The sequence below is a fragment of the Vombatus ursinus genome, unplaced genomic scaffold (assembly GCF_900497805.2).
Source record: "Vombatus ursinus unplaced genomic scaffold, bare-nosed wombat genome assembly UNPS02014798.1, whole genome shotgun sequence".
NCBI classification, from domain to species: Eukaryota; Metazoa; Chordata; class Mammalia; order Diprotodontia; family Vombatidae; genus Vombatus; species Vombatus ursinus.
This window is the reverse complement of record NW_020954576.1, coordinates 18,477,854-18,491,452: the sequence shown is the minus strand read 5'-3', so window position 1 is coordinate 18,491,452 and position 13,599 is coordinate 18,477,854. Positions and strand designations below refer to the sequence as shown.

At 37.5% G+C, this 13,599-nt stretch overlaps 1 pseudogene; it reads left to right on the top strand.

Annotated features, from left to right (window-relative positions):
• Positions 1 to 3,947: 3,947 nt before the first annotated feature.
• Positions 3,948 to 4,209, top strand: LOC114050087 (annotated as a pseudogene).
• Positions 4,210 to 13,599: the final 9,390 nt, after the last annotated feature.

Sequence of the window (13,599 nt, the reverse complement as noted above, 5' to 3'; positions counted from 1 at the left end):
CATGTTGTGAAAGAAAACATAAACCAAAAAAAAAACCTCAAGAAAAATAAAGTTAAAAAAAGTATGCTTCATTCTGTATTCAGACACGATCAGTTCTTTGTCTGGGGATGGATAACATTTTTCATCATAAGTCCTTCAGAGTTGTCTTTAATCATTATATTGCTGAAAATAGCTGTCATTCACAGTTGATCATCTTACAATATTGCTGTTATGTTGTACACAGTACCTTTTACTTTGCATCAGGTCATGTAAGTATTTCCAGGTTTTTTTTGAGAGCATGCTGCTCATTATATCTTATAGAACAATAGTATTCCATCACAATCATTTGTTCAGACATTCACTAGTTGATGGGCATCCCCCAATTTCTAACTACCTGCCACCAGAAAAGAGCTGCTATAAATATATCTGTACATGTAAGTCCTTTTCCCCTTTGTTTTTTAATCACTTTTTGGATACAGACCTAGTAGTGTCCCTGCTAGGTCAAAGGGTATGCATGGTTCTATAGTCCTTTGGGCATAGCTCCAAGTTGCTCTAAAGAACGGTTGAATCAGTTTGCAATTCCACCAGCAGTGCATTAATGTCTCATTTTTCCCACATCCCCTCCAACATTTGTTATTCTTCTTTCCTGTCCTATTAGCAAACCTAATAGGCGTAAAGTAGTACCTCAGAATTGTTTCAATTTGAATTCCTCCAATCAATAACCATTTAGAGCACCCTCTCATATGGCTATAGATAGCTTTGATTATTTCATCTGAAAACTGTTCATATCTCTTGATCATTCATCAGTTGGGGAATGGTTCCTATTTTTATAAATTAGACTCAGTTCTCTATATATTTGAGGAATGAAGACTTTATCAGAGAAACTTGCTTCAAAATTTTTTCACAGTTATAATTGCTCAATGAATTCCCCTCCATCCTATTCCCCTGCTGTTTATTCTCTTCTTTCTCTCCTTTCATCCTGTCCCTCCTCAAAAGTGTGTTTTTTGGGGGGTTTTTTGGTGAGGCAATTGGGGTTGAGTGACTTGCCCAGAGTCACACAGCTAGTAAGTGTTATGTATGTGAGGCCGGAATTGAAATCAGGTCCTCCTGAATCTAGAGCCTGTGCTCTGTACACTGCACCCCCTCAAAAGTGTTTTGTCCACTGCCTCCCCCAATCTTCCTTCCCTTCTATCACTGCTCCCCTTCTCTTATCCCCTTCTCCTTCTACTTGCCTGTAGGGTAAGATAGATTTCTATATCCAATTGAGTATATATAAGGTTCCCCCTGCCACATCCCCCATCTTCCCCTCTATGATAAAAGCTTTTTCATGCCTCTTTTATGTGAGATAATTTACCCCATTCTACCTCTCCCTTTCCCTTTCTCCCAGTGCATTCCTCTTTCTCAACCCTCAATTTTATTTTTTTAGATATCACCCCTTCATATTCAACTCACACTTGTGCCATCTGTCTATATATACTCCTAATTGCCCTACCAATGAGAAAGTTTTTATGAGTTACATTTATCATCTTCCCATGCAGGAATATAAACAGTTTAACCTTATTAAGTGTCTTATGATTTTCTTTTCCTGTTTACCTTCTTTGAGTCTTGTATTTGAAAGTCAAATTTTCTATTCAGCTCTGGTCTTTTCATCAAGAATGCTTGAAAGTCCTCTATTTCATTGAATATCCATTTTTCCCTTTGAATAACTACTAAATCTTGTGTTATCCTGATTGTGGCTTCATGATACTTGAATTGTCTCTTTCTGGCTACTTGTAATATTCTCTCTTTGACCTAAAAGTTCTGGAATTTGGCTATAATATTCCTGGAAGTTTTCATTTTGGGATTTCTTTCAGGAGGTGATTGGTGGATTCTTTCTATTTCTATTTTACCCCCTGGTTCTAGAATATCAGGGCAGTTTTCCTTGAAAGACAATGTGCAGGCTTTTTTTTTTTTTATCACAGCTTTCAAGTAGTCAAATAATTTTAAAATTTTCTCTCCTAGATCTATTTTCCAGGTCAGTTGTTTTTCCAATCAGATATTTCACATTGTCTTTTATTTTTTTTTCATTCTTTTGGTTTTGTTTTATTTTTTTTTTTAGTTCTCATAAAATCATTAGCTTCCATTTGCTTAGTTCTAATTTTTAAGCAATTATTTTCTTCAGTGAGCTTTTGTACCTCCTTTTCCATTTTGCCAACTCTACTTTTTTAAGGATTTTTTTTTTCTTCAGTGGATTCTTGTGCCTCTTTTTCCACTTGGCCAATTCTGCTTTTTAAGGCCTTCTTCTCCTCATTGACTTTTTGTACCTCTTTTATCATTTGGCCTATAATGTTTTTTAAGATGTTATTTTCTTCAGTATTTTTTGTGTCTCCTTTACCAAGATGCTGACCTGTTTTTCATGATTTTCTTGCATCATTCTCATTTCTCTTCCCAATTTTCTTCTATCTCTCTTACTTGATTTTCAAAATCCTTTTTGAGCTCTTCTGTGACCTGTGACCAATCCATATTTTTCTTGGGGTCTTTGGATGTAGGAGATTTGACTTTGTTTTCTTCTTCTGAGTGTGTGTTTTGATCTTCCTTGTCACTATAGTAACTTTCTGCGGTCAGACTTTTTTTTTCTGTTTTGTTTTGTTTTGTTTTTGTTCATTTTCCCAGTCTATTTTTTGACTTCTAACTCTTTGTTAAAACAAGGTTCTGCTTCCTGGGTGGAGGGCACACTGTCCCAAGATTCAGGGATTTTGTGTAGCTATTTTCAGAGATATTTCTAGGGATCTATAAGTTTTCAGTTCTTCCAAGGTAGTATAATCTAAGAAGAGGTGTGTTTACTACTCTCCTGGCCTGTGCTCTGGTCTTGAGTGACCACAAGCACTTTTTTTTTGCCCTGGAATCATGATGAGGGTCTCTGCTATACTGCAACTGCAAGCTTTGGTGTGCTGGTGCTCCTCCTTGCCCGAGGATTGCCACCCAGGACTGTCACGCAGATCTGAATATGCAAAGCAACAAAATCTTGCCCCTAGTGCCAGCAAAGAGACCCTTGTAATCTCCTTCTGATCAGTTGTTCAACCTCCTTACTGTCTGTGGGCTGAGAGCTTCAGAAGCAGATGCTACCACTGCTGATTCAGTGCTCTCAAGGCTTGCTCCTGGTTTGCTGGGTCCTGGTCTGCCCTAGCACAGCCTGCACTGTTCTGTGTTCCACTCTCACCCAGATGTGACAAACCTTTCCTGCCAACCTTCTAAGTTGTCGTAGGCTGGAAAATTATTTCACCCCTACTTTTGCAGGTTCTGCCACTCCAGGAATTGTTTGGCATTATTTAAAGGTGTTCAGAGGGGTTTTGGGGAGAACTTAGGTGAGTGACTGCCTTTTCTCTACCATCTTGGCTCTGTCTCCAAAGCATTATTCTTTCAAACTCTGGGGTAGCCTCTCTTTTCTGATGCAGAGATACTGTTTTATAACATACATTAGAGTAACTATGGACCCAAATGCTATCATTTCTGAATCGATGCCTTGTTGAAAGATATAATTCCTTGAATTTAAAGTATAGCTTTCATGTAAAAAGATTGGAAGCAGTTATTTCAGGTTTATTATAGGAATCCTTTCAAATACCTTCTCATGGTATTCGTGCCTCGGTAAAAAACATAGCTAACCTAGGCACTGTTTTGTAGAAGGCTAAAAAAAAGTTTCCTCAAGACTTTCATGATACTTATCTTGCTCAAAGTAGCCAACAACCTATGACCAAAACTCAAAAGTGAAGTGTAAGCTTCTTGAGGTCAGGGACTATTTAGTTTTTATTTTTGTATTGTTGGTGCCTTGCACATTATAGGAACTTATTTATTATTTATTATTACTTGTTGAATAAGAGCAACTGGAGATGTTCAAAGGTTTTGGCTGAGAGAGTACTTGTCCAATTGGAGAATTACTCTTGTAGGGACCAGCGGCAGCTGCTAGCCCCTCTTACCTGAGGTAACCATGAATGACAACCAGAATAAAAAATATGGACCTGTTGGAGGAGATGCAGTAGGGCTCTGTGGAATGTATTGTTCAGACCCTGGAGAAGCATTATATAGAGGAGGACATTGTAGCCCATATAAAAGAGTTTGACAAGTATATAGTAGAACTCCACTTGGAACTGCATTGTAGTATGGAACTTAGGCAGTTATGGAACCCATGAGACTAAGAACTTAATCTACTTTTACCTGGGATAAGTTGCCATTCTTCTGTTCCAATTTGATTAGGCTAGGGTCTATGTTACTTACCAAATGATCCATCCAAAAAAACAAAAACTGCAGCCTAAATTCCAAATAGGAGTTCAGGGGAATACTTCAGTCTTTAAGTTTTTATAGTATTGCTGCTGTAGGCAGCATTCTATGTACTAATGTGCTGTTGTTATAAAATAATGAACAAAACAGCTTATATTTGTATTTATTTTCTAGACCGTATTTCATTATCACCCTCTCCCACTCTACCAAATCCAAATCTTCCTTTAAAAGTAAAGCTATTAGAGATATATGGATTATCAAAATTTCTTAAAAGATTGGCTAAATCTCAACCAGTATCATTTTAGGGAACCCTCATCCTTCCTTGCCTACTTGTTGGCCAATTGCTGAACATCTCTCCTGAAGAGTTAAATCTATTTCCTATCATTTCTATAATTTTTTAAAGTCTCCTTATGTGGGGCAGCTAGGTGGTGCAGTGGATAGAGCACCGGCCCTGAAGTTAGGAGGACCTGAGTTCAAATCCGACCTCAGACCAAACACTTGACACATACTAGCTGTGTGTCACTTAACCCCGATTGTCTCACCAAAAAAAAAAAAAAGTCTTCTTATGGAGAGGAAGAACTTTAAATTTCCATCAGTCAGTCACACGTTAGTGTGAATAAAGGGTATAAGTTTAGGCTTTCTCAGAGGTCTAAGAGATAACTAGGAGAATGTTTGATTCTGTAAGTATAGGAAACTCTCTCCATCAGCAGATTTATTACCTGTCATTGGTTTAGTAGAATCTAAGGAATTCTTGCCTGAGCCTCAGAGAGTTACCTAGGCTCACTGTAATAAGAATCAATGGTGGGATTTGTACCCAGAGTTTCCTGATTCCAAGTTGAACACTTTGTCCCTTGTACCAGACTGCCTCTTCTCAGAGGGATGGATTGGATTGTAATGTACTGACTTTTAGAGATGTGAAGACAAGACCACCAAGGCTGGCCTCAGAGTGTTCAGACTGGGAAGGTGGTAGTAAACATACTCCACAATTGTACGTAGGACATCTGGGCTCTGATCTTTCTCTGTCAGGATCTAAAAATTGGTGGAGGAATGGGTAATACCTCCTAACCAGTAAAACTTGTTAACTATTTGACTTGACTCTTCTTAGATGGAGCCAAATTATACTTTTGGTTTCCATAGTTCCATTCTCCAAAGAACTGTGGTCATTGTTTTAGTGATCACTGAAATCTACTCATTTTGCCTGGGAAAATAGAATAATGATAGCTTACATTTATAATTAGTTTTGCGTTTTCATCATGATAAGGCTTTTATGTAGGTTATTGTTGTTTGGTCATTTTCATTTGTATTCTACTCTTCACAACCTCATTTACAGTATTTTGGCACACGTTCTGCAGTGGTTTGCCTTTTCCTTTTCCAGCTCATTTTATAGATGAGGAAACTGACTCCAACAGTGAAGTAACTTGCTTGGGATCATACAGTAAGTGTCTGAGGCCATATTTGAACTCATGAAGATGAGTCTTCATGACTCCACACCCAGCACTCTATCCACTGCACCACCTTGATACCCATTTAAGTAACTAGTTCGAGTATTATTGCCCCAGAGTAGAAAACCAAAACTCTGAAAGATTGTTTGTTACTTATCTATAGTCACACAACTAATAAGTTTCAATTCCAGCTCTCAAACCCACTGTCTGGTTCCAAATCCACTTTTGTTTGTCCAATCTAGCCTGTATAGATAGTGAGAAATTAAGACAGGGGCAGGGTGACTGGTTTTCCCAAGATTACAGAATTGTTTAGAAATAGAAATAATAATACAACATGGAAAGTATTAATAGTAGATGACAAATCAGTACTCTAACTGAAATCAAGATACTCTTTTAATCGCGTTTTTAAAAAAAAATTCTTGGTATGAATGTTTACAAGCAAAATGTACTTCAAAATTTGCATTTTATTCTACATGAAAGATAAAGTAGTTGAATTTTTGAAAATGCTCTTTCCTCAGAATTAACAATAAAGATAACAATGTCACTGATTTCTTTTAAATTTTTTTTAAGAGAAAAGCTTTCAAATGAATTACAAGTGATCACTATTTGTATCAGTCTGTATCTCCACCAGCATAGAGAAGGAGCTGTCAAATATGGAAAGTATACCTTAGATGGGTTTGAAGTCAGGAGGACCTGAATTCAAATCCAGCCTCAGAAACTTAGTAGCTATGTGACTGTGGGCAAATCACTTAACCCCAATTGAAGAAAGAAAGAAAGAAAGAAAGAAAGAAAGAAAGAAAGAAAGAAAGAAAGAAAGAAAGAAAGAAAGAAAGAAAGAAAGAAAGAAAACCTTAGTTGCTTATCTGATGGTGGAGAGTAAGGGTGAATTAGTTCCTTCATTCACATAGAAGAATATAATTCTGCTCTAGTACATACCCTGGAACAGCTGGCGTTTAACTATGTGGCTGGGAAAGGACATATGGCTTGAGATTCAAGAATAGTAAAATCGTAGAATGTTAGAACTGGAAGAGACCTTATCAGCCATCTCTAATCTCATCTTTTTGCTTTCCTTAAATAGAGAGAGGAAGGTTTGGTGTCTGTAAGAAGGCAAAATAAAAGTTATTAATTTTACCCTTTTCCAATCTTGCTAAGGAAAGATTCTGTGGTGATTTGCATGGACCTAAGCAGTCAATTTGGGGCAAAATAGGAGTTTAAAACACTGCGTGTACCCTAATTCAAATAGCAAACTGAGCTCAGAAGCAAATCAAGTTCAAAAGACAGCCTAAGTGCTTTTGCTAATTGACTAGGTGTTGCTGCAAGTGTGATTCACAAAAGGTCTCAAAAGAACTCCTCCTCTATGGGGAAGAAACTGCACAGAAGTTGCAATCAGAAGACCATTAGCAAAGAAAAATACGCCAGAAAGACAAGTTCAACAGAGAAAAATCACAGGTTGCAGCATAGTTTGCAGCTCATTTACATCACCGGATCAGTAGATGACATTGGTGATTTTGCAGGGAAGCAAAAAGCAACAGCATCAGGGGCAGAGGGGAGCCCAAGGAAAGTTACAGCTCTAAAAGTATGTTTTGTTCAGCTTATGTATGTTCCCTTTGTGCGTTCCCTGGCAGTGAGGGTTCTTTGCATCTGTTCCTTCTCCTTCCAGTGATATTAGAACCTGAATGAATAGATCCTCGTGTATATAGTGAACTTTTCCTTGTCATTTATTTTGGTATGCTGTTTAATTAAATGCCTTTTGCTTCAAAATAATGTGTCCTCTAGCTGTTCTGGTAAAAGGAACATTGGTAGCGGCTTGTTAATTATGGTTTTGAATAGATTCTAATTCCAAGCATACCTTAAATCTGTAGTTTTCAGGGGACCCACATTTCAGTAGATCTCGGATATGAGGAAATCATCTGAAGCCCAGATAGAGGAAGCAATTTGCTTAATAACACATGACTTGTTAGTACCCTACCTGGCAGTAAGCAAGGCTTTCCCATGAGGCAGATAAAGTGGATAGAGTCCTGGAACTAGAGTTAGGAAGACCTTAGTCTGAATCCTATCTTAGTTACTTGCAAGCTGTGTGACTGTGGGAAAGTCACTTAAAATCTTCCATTCTCAGTTTCTTCATCCATAAAATGAGGATAATAATGTCACCTATCTCACAGGGTCGTTATGAGGATCAAATGAAATAACATATATAGTTTTGCAAATCTTAAAGCACTTAATAAATACTTGCTATTACCATTAGGCCAGGAATTCTTAGACTGGAGTACATGAACTTATTATTTTTTTAAAATAATTTTTGTGGATGGTTTCTGTTTCTTACATCACAATAGTATTTCATATATCCCTCCTTATCTCCTTCTCCAAGAGTACTTCATATGACAAATAGTGCTTTTTTTTAAAAAGGAAAAAAATGTCAGCACAACTAATCAACATATTGAAAAAGTCTAAAAACATGTGCAATGTGTAACATCTATGGACATCCCACTTCCACAAAGGGATATGATGGGATGTCTTCTCATGTCTCTTCATTTGAATCGTACTTAATCTTTATAATTTTGTACATTTACTTTAGTTTTTTTGGTGTGTCATTGCTCTATTTACTTTGTTGTAATTACTGTGTATATTATTTCCTTGGTCCTGCTTACTTCACTCTGCATCAGTTCATATAGATCTTTCCATGCTTCTTTGTACTCATCACACATCATTTCTTACAGTGCATTAGTATTACATTATATTCATGTACTGCAATTTGTTTATCCATTCTTCAATCAATGGGCATCTATTTTGTTTCCAGTTCTTAGCTATCACAAAAAGTGCTGCTAAAAATATTTTGGAGTATATGGGGACTTTTTTCTTTCCTTGGAGTATAAGGCCAGTAATAGAATCTCTGGTTCAAAGGGTATGGGCATTTTAATTACTTCATTCACATAATTTCAAATTGCTTTTCAAAATGGTTGTGCCATTTCACAGCTTCACCAGCAATTAGTATCAGTGTGCCGGTCTTCCCATAACCACTCTAACATTGACTTTTGCCATTTTCTAGTCATTTTGGAGGACCAATTTTCAGGGTGTAAGGTGAAACCTCAGACTTATTTTGATTTGCATTTCTCTTATGCATTTTTGTTTATTAGTTTCTCTCTTCTGCTTTTATCTGCATATCTATCTATCCATCTATCTATATTCTGCCTCTTTTTTTTTTCACTCTCAGCAGGTAGATTCACTCTTCTCCACTTAGCTACTTCTGTTCATTAGGCTTTTTAAAATTTTCATTTTTTGTACCCCTTTCAAAAGTATTTTTAAAATTTTTTTCATTATCAATCTTCTCTTTGTTTACTCTACACTCTTATTCTCTGATTATGTTTTCTCTCATTATTATTATTATTTGTTTTCACTCTTTTTTTCTCTATTCTTCATGCAGTCAAAGTTTCCAAGGTATCCATTCTAGGCTCTGCCCTCTAGATGCTTTCTGCCATTGTTTTGTAGGATTTATCCCACAGATTCTCCTTTCCCATTGTTCCTCACTCTCAGAACAATGCCAAGTATTGAAGGTTTCAAAGAGAACTCTGACCCATAGTAAGACACTCCTCCCTCCTACTGCTCACTGATCTATGCCCTCTCTTGCTGACTTTTTTTCCCCCTACAATTCCCTGGGTCCATGCTTTCCCACTCCTCTAAGTGCCAGTTGCCCCCAGTGGTTCTGACCCCCTCCTTCCAGGACAAATAGACTTTTTGGGCACCAAAACCCTGATCTCTCATCCACTATAAAGTCCTCATCTCCCTTCACCCATAGGAGCATTTGTCAGTAGAACTTGCACTCACCTCAAAAGTAAGACCTTTTTCCTTTCCTCCCCTTTTCAATCTCTCCCCACCCCTTCCTCATGCACTCCCCTGTAGGTTTTTCTCTTTTTGACACTACAGAGGTCACCTTCTCCTTCATTGCTAACTCTTAATTTGACCTCAGTCCTCTCTTTCCTCCTACTCCCCACTCCCCTTTCATGTACTCTACCATGTTGTAATGTATAGGCAGGGTGTTACCAGGTTCTGTCTGTAATTTTCTCAGCCTGCCTCTTCACTGTTGCCCCTCCTAGATTTCTGCATTCACTCCTGTCTCCTTGTGTAATTTAGGTGTTGCTATCTGTATTTATTCACTCCTTCTGCATTTCTGGTCTGCAAGTCATCAGGAGAAAGGCTTTAACATACAGAGGGAAGGGCATGCAAATAATGCAAAGCTATTCTACAGCCACTAGAAAAAGAAGGAAGAATGGAATAATATGTTCCAAAGATAACTGGAATCTTTGGTACTTTCAGTCTTTTTTTTTTCCTGACTCATTTTTCTTATTGTTCATTTCTGACTCTCCCTTCTCTGATTGTGGTTTCCTTGGGGGTTGGATCTCAAAATGTCTCAGTCTCCTCCCACACAGAACAATCCACACACCACCAGCCTGGGTCTTTACTCCAACTGACTTTTGGGTGGTTAGAACTGGCCCCAGCTAAATGCTGTGTTCTTCCCTTAGGCTTTGTGAAGTACTGTACAGCATTCCACATTGTCTTGTCCTATTGACCCATACCACACCCTCTGTTCCTTAGTTCTCTGGCATGGCACTAGAAGTTAAGAGCTTGCTGACACCGGTAGTTCAAAGTCTACTTTCTCCAGCATCAGTGGTTCAGTGCTTTCAGAAGTTTAGAGCTTTGCAGCAATAGTGCTTCCAGGTTGCAGCCCTTGGCAATCATTTGTTCCTAAAGGGCTATAGCCAACCTGGCTGTTGAGGCCTGAATAAACTTTCACAGCCTGGAGCTCAGGTCTTTATGGCACTAGAAAGAGGGAGGAGGAGCCAGAGAATAGGGGTGAGTTTTGATGTAAGCCTATGTTGTGTCCATGCACCTTTCTGCCAGTAGCATGGGAGGTGAATGAAAGGTGCCAAGTGAGCTCAGGATCAGTAAGCATTAGTTCTTGAATTTTTTTTTACTTTGTTTTGGATTCTTGGTGTTCTAGACCATGGAAACAGCTGGAGTTGCTTTATTTTTCATGCATAGTTTTTGTTTTGTAGAGGTTTCTGAGGTTGTGGGGTTCAGAGAAAATGTCTAGTCTGCCATCTTCCCATAAAGTTAATTTGAATTTTTTTCATAAATATAATTCAACATAATTGGCATCTTATCTTTGTGAAAATATTATTGTGACCCCTGGTCACAGAGATTTGCACCCTTTTTGCCCTAATGGATACTAGTCAAACTCAAGCAGTGACAGTCATAAGGCACTAATGGAGAAAGATGAAAGGAGAAGAAAAAGGTAATTAAGAGAAGAAGGGAGAAGAGAGGAGAAAGGAAGAAATAAACAATATATCTATACTAAAGATTGATAGAATCATGTTAGAGTCTACCTGTGGGCAAAAGGGAGAGCTGACCTGGTCCTTGCTGCCATTCCATTATGTGATACTCTGCCAAAGCTCATATTTTCACCCTCCACCAACAACTGCTCCTAGCCCATCCTCCAGCAAGATTGATAAAGCTCAAGTTATTTTCCTGACATAGAAACTATGCTTAAAATCTATATTATGTTGCTCTGGTGAACCATCACTTTCTTTTTAAAAAAAGTTTATCTATCTATCTATCTATCTCTCTATCTATCTATCTATCTATCATCATCATCATCTAGTGCTCCAGTTTTTACGTTACCTTTATTTCCAATACATGTATTCCTCCCCATGTCCATACCCAAAGCCTTCCCTTATAAAAAGAAATAAAAATTAAAGATAAAACAGTAAAGCTAACAAAAAACCCAAATCAAAAAAACAAAAAAATGGTAAGCAAAATTAACCAAGGGCAGCTAGGTGGTGCTGTGGATAGAGCACTGGGCTTGGAATCAAGAAGACTCATCTTCATGAGTCCAAATCAGGCCTCAGACACTTAGTAGCTGTGTGATCCTGGGCAAGTCACTTAACCCTCTTTGCTAGTTTATATTTATATAGTTCTTGATGGTCTTTTACTCTTTTTTTTTAACCGTGGTTAGCACGGTGCCTTGTACATAGCAGGCATTTAAGAAATACTTGGTGACTTGACTTGACTTGGTGGAACTGTGTTTTTATCAACATGGAAATTGCTCACAATATTGTGAATGTTCCCCATAAATGCAGATTGAAACTGATCCATATCTGTCCTTCCTATGCTGTTCTTTTCCAGCAAAGCTTCCCAATGAATCCACCTGGCATTCTAGGGAAGGGCATTCTCTAGATCAGGGATGGGGAATCTGCAGCCTGGAGGCCAGATGTGGCCTTCCAGGTCCTTGGTTGCGGCCTTTTGACTGAGTCCAACTTTTACAAAATGAATCCTTTTATTAAGGGGATTTGCTCTGTGAAGTTTGGGTTCAGTCAAAGGGCTGCATTTGAGGACCTAAAGGGCCACATGTGGCCTGGAGGTCACAGGTTCCCCTCCCCTGCCATAGGTCTTTTTGCTGAAGCACCATGGCTCCTATATCATTTATCCCTTGCTCTCATTATAGGACTGGCTCATCTTGTTTCCTAGCTATATATTTTCCTGATCCTATCCTTTACATTGCTTTTTCTATATAGTTCTTCATTGATACCGTGTTGTAGGCTACTCATGTCCATCTCTCACCTTTTCATTGCCTTTGGAGTAACCCTCAGCTTTGAATTTTTAGAGACAGTGATCCCCTTGAGTCATAGTTATATATATATATGTATATATATCCATATATATACACATACATACGTATACATATATATAATCACAAGGAAAGGGATTATGAAAAAGAATTTTAAAAAATTAATTTCCAAGAGAAAGTTGGTGTCACAATCTAGTAGATAAGACAACATACAAACATCTAGGTACAAACAAGATATGTACAGGGTAAATTGAATATAATCTCAAATGAAGGAAATTTAAATTGAAGACTAGGAAGCAGTATATCAACATAATACTCTGTATTTAAGAAAGATATAATTCACATTCATGGAAAAGATATAGTTCACAGAAGATCTAGAAAAGATATAGTAAAACACTCAGCTAGGCATATAACTTACTGACATTTAAGCAAGAGATACAAGGATAGTATACCTTTCTGTGACCTGAGTCCCTTTTATCTTGATTAAGGACACAATATGATATAATAAATTTCTTTTTATTTTGTTTGCTTCACTCAATATCAGTTTATACTAATCTTTCCAGGTCTCTCTGAAACTATCTCTTTCCTCATTTCTTATAGCATAATAGTATTCCATTTCATTCATATATCATAATTTGTTCAGCTATTCTCTAGTTGATGGACACTTTAGTTTCCAGTTCTTTGCCACCACAAGAAGAGCTGCTAATTTTTTTTGTGTGTGTGTGCTTTGCATAGTTTTTATACATATGAGACCTCCTTTTTCTTTGATGTCTTTGAAAGTATAGGCTTAGTAGTGGTATGGTTGGTCAACAAGTATGCACTTTTAGTAAATTTTTGGGCATAATTTCAAATTGTTTTCCAGATAGGTTGTGCCAATTCACAGCTCCATCACTAATGCATCTATGAGACTGTTTTCCCCCAGGCTCTCCAATATTTATCGTTTTTTCTTTTGGTCAGCTTTTCTTTTGACAGTATGAGGGAGTGTAAAGTGAAATGTCATACTTGCTTTAATTGGCATTTTTCTAACTATTAGTGATTTGGAGCATTTTTAAAAAATATGGCTTTAGATAGCTCGGGCTTCTTGAGAACAGACATTCATTTGCTTAGACCAGTCATTCTCAAAGTGTGATCCAAGGGCCTCTGGAGGTCCTGAGAACGCTTTTGCAGGGTCAATGATGTCAAAACTATTTTCACAATAATACTAAGATGTTTTAATTTCAAATATTATAAATACCTGTAGATATAATCCACATAAACAGAAGCTCTTTGAAAATTCTCAATAATTTTTAAGACTATAAAGGG